Source organism: Limulus polyphemus, unplaced genomic scaffold, assembly GCF_000517525.1.
Source record: "Limulus polyphemus unplaced genomic scaffold, Limulus_polyphemus-2.1.2 Scaffold638, whole genome shotgun sequence".
Lineage (NCBI taxonomy): Eukaryota > Metazoa > Arthropoda > Merostomata > Xiphosura > Limulidae > Limulus > Limulus polyphemus.
In genome coordinates, this window is record NW_013666248.1 from 47,201 (window position 1) to 50,406 (window position 3,206).

Here is a 3,206-nt window from a genome sequence, read left to right on the forward strand (position 1 = left end):
GTGTTTCTATACTTTTTTCAGGCAGGATTCTAAACACTTTTATTTCAGGTGGCACTTAGCACATAAAAAAGGGGGGTAGGGTGGGGGTGAAGATATAAATAACAGAAGAGACACAAATAACAAAATTGTCAGTGTATCTAACCCACATCTCTTACGAAGGAAGCTTTTCCACTGTGGGATGATGGCGGTATGTTTACTAACTTAGAATGCTAAAATCTGGAGATCGATTCCCCGCGGTGGAAACTGCAGATAGCACAATGTAGTTCTGCTCAAAACCAAACAAACGAAGGAAGGTATGAAACAACTGAAGTGCCCTACTCCAACATATTAAAGCATTTAATATTATGCATGCAAACACACATAAAAGTTTTATGGACGTATTGTTATAAATACTTTTCAGATAAATATTCACACAAAATCAAATATTTATAGTGATACTCAGCGCTAATCACATCACTTAACCTGAGCTCCAAGCTGTTGCCTCTCCAACTTCACCTGCATCCCATACTGCAGTTAAAACACTTTTCTTCCAATTCTGAGGCCAGGTATCAAAATAATTACCTTGCTTCTGTTTTTCATGTAGGCGAACTTTCGCATATTTAGTGATAATTTTCAGTCAATACAACACAGTTCTGTCTCCAAATATACGACCTATGTATATTAACGAGAGCGAGTGTTTTTGATACATCACATTCTGTATATAAATCTTATTTTTTTGTTGTTGTTATAATTCAAACACTTTTGTCATTCGTATAGAAAAACCATTTAACCTTCTTAAATACACTTCTCACTTAACATTTTTCTAAAAGTATTTTATTCAGCTTTAATTTTTTTTGCTTTAAGCGTCTACCTCTTTCTCTTGAATTTCATGTGAAGCTAGATTATTTCATTGTAGATTCAATAAAATGATTATTATTTGAGTAGCAGATAAATCCCGACCACTTCTATCACCCATCTTGTCTTATTTTCTACTTTCCGAGGTTAAAAATGACTGTTGTTGTACTTTCTCAACTGTAAATAATTTCATTTGTTATCTAAATGTAAATTTTAACCTTTTCAATGGCATTATTGTTCTTCCTGTTTAATTTCTTTACCGAGATCCATGTTTTTTAATATATTTTCCGACACAAAATCAAAATATAATTTTCGTTCACTTACCCTCGACATTGAATGATTTGAAATATATTTTCCTCGACTAGGTTTCTACTGGTTGAAATTTTCATATGATAAATAATCTAATTATGGTTGTTAGACCAGAAGAATGAACAAAAGCTGTTACACTAAGCATCTTTAATCTATAGAAATTTAACAACAGCTCTCTAACAATTCAAACAGTACAAAAATCATTACTTTATTTGTGTACAGAATATTTCTGTGTTTGTTAGTATTTAGAGTTGTAACTGTTTATTTATTTTTTGCATTAGTTTAATATTCTCCCCCTCCTCCTCCAGTGACTCAGAGGTAAGTCTGCGGATTAATAACACTGAAAGTCGTGTTTCATTACAAGTTGTGAGCAAAGCACAGATAGCCCATTGTGTATCTCTGTGCTTAGCTATAGCCAAACCTTTAATTAAACTATGTGTCAATTATGTTTTATATAACTTCTTTGAATTTTGGTTTTATTGTTTTCTATAGCTTTTTTTGCCATTTTCAAACGTCATTAAGTTTGCTTTACTCTCATTTCATGTGATTTGCCTCAATTTTGTGATATTGATTTAGTTATATTCAACTGTATTTGAGTTATGATTGTTTATGTGTACACTGAGTTTTTTATCCTACCCTTTTTTTGTAAATGTGGTCGTTGTTTTATGCACTTTATTAGATTTCATTGTACTTAGATATCTCTATCATTTTCTTAACCTTACAGTGCATTTATATTTTTCTTAATCAACTTATACACCTGTATAGATTTTCAAGTTAGCCCAAGGCCAGAGTCTTATGGTATCAGTTCACATAATCTAAACACGAACTATATAAGGATGTGGTTAAGAAACTATCTGATTTTAAGTAAACGTTCGCTATTATCTAAATATATTTTTGATAATATTACGTTAATAAGATATAGAAGCGTTCCTTAACCTCTACTTCTCGATATGTGGACGTTTAAGTTCTTGTTGAAACACAATCACATATTCAAATGTAATTACAAACTTTTAGATATTTCTAGATTTAAAATTATACAATACTATGTTTTTTTTATATATATTCTTTCTAATAAACCCCACTAAAACTGTTTTTTTTTACATTTTTAATTATCATTCAAATATTATATTTAATATTAAGTTAGTTTAAAATAATTTTTACATCTCATTTAAAAAAAAAGTGTTAACAGGTTTAAGATATTATCACAAACTGGAAATTGGATCTGTGCGACCTATTTACAGCGTTAGTTATAGCGAAAACAAAATATTGAAGATACAAAGTCCATGCAAGAGACTCTCCCAGTGGGTCAGTGGTAAGTTTACGAACTTACAACGCTATAGTCCGGGAATCGATTACCTGTAGTGGACAGATAACCGATTATATAGCTTTGTGTTAAAACAAACCGTGCAAAAGGACAAATATTTTAATCATTATAATCTGTTCAACAGTCGTCACGTGGTCCAACACTTTCTTATTCGTATGTAATGACAGCATTATTTTGATGTATAATGTCGTTCAGTCTATTTTATTCTCTTCTTTGATAACTTTCAAATGACAGAACGTCATAAATCTTTGACACACAGTTGCTAACCCAAAAATACCTTCTTTTTCTTTTTTTGGTTATCTATAACTATAACAAAAAGAAATCGCAGTTCAAGCTACTGATAGATATGATGGATCACTCTAAAATCGAATAACAGTTGAAAGCATATAAGGTACAAGGAAAAAAACAAAATAATTATAGGAAATGTACAGTTTCTTTTTTATTAAAGTTCAATCTTTAGATGATTCAACTTAATAATAACAATATAACATCCTTAAACTAAGGCGAGATAAATCTTTATGTATAATATTAATGTGTGTGTGAAATAGTAAACAATATAAACCTTGTCACTTCACATTTTATAATCAGAATGTGTTTACATAAGTTTCTTCTAAAAACGATTTGAAGATTCCTGATATAATAAAAGGTATATATATATATATATATATATATATATGTCTTATAGTGTATAGTCTACACACACACACACACAGTGTATATATATATATATATATATATA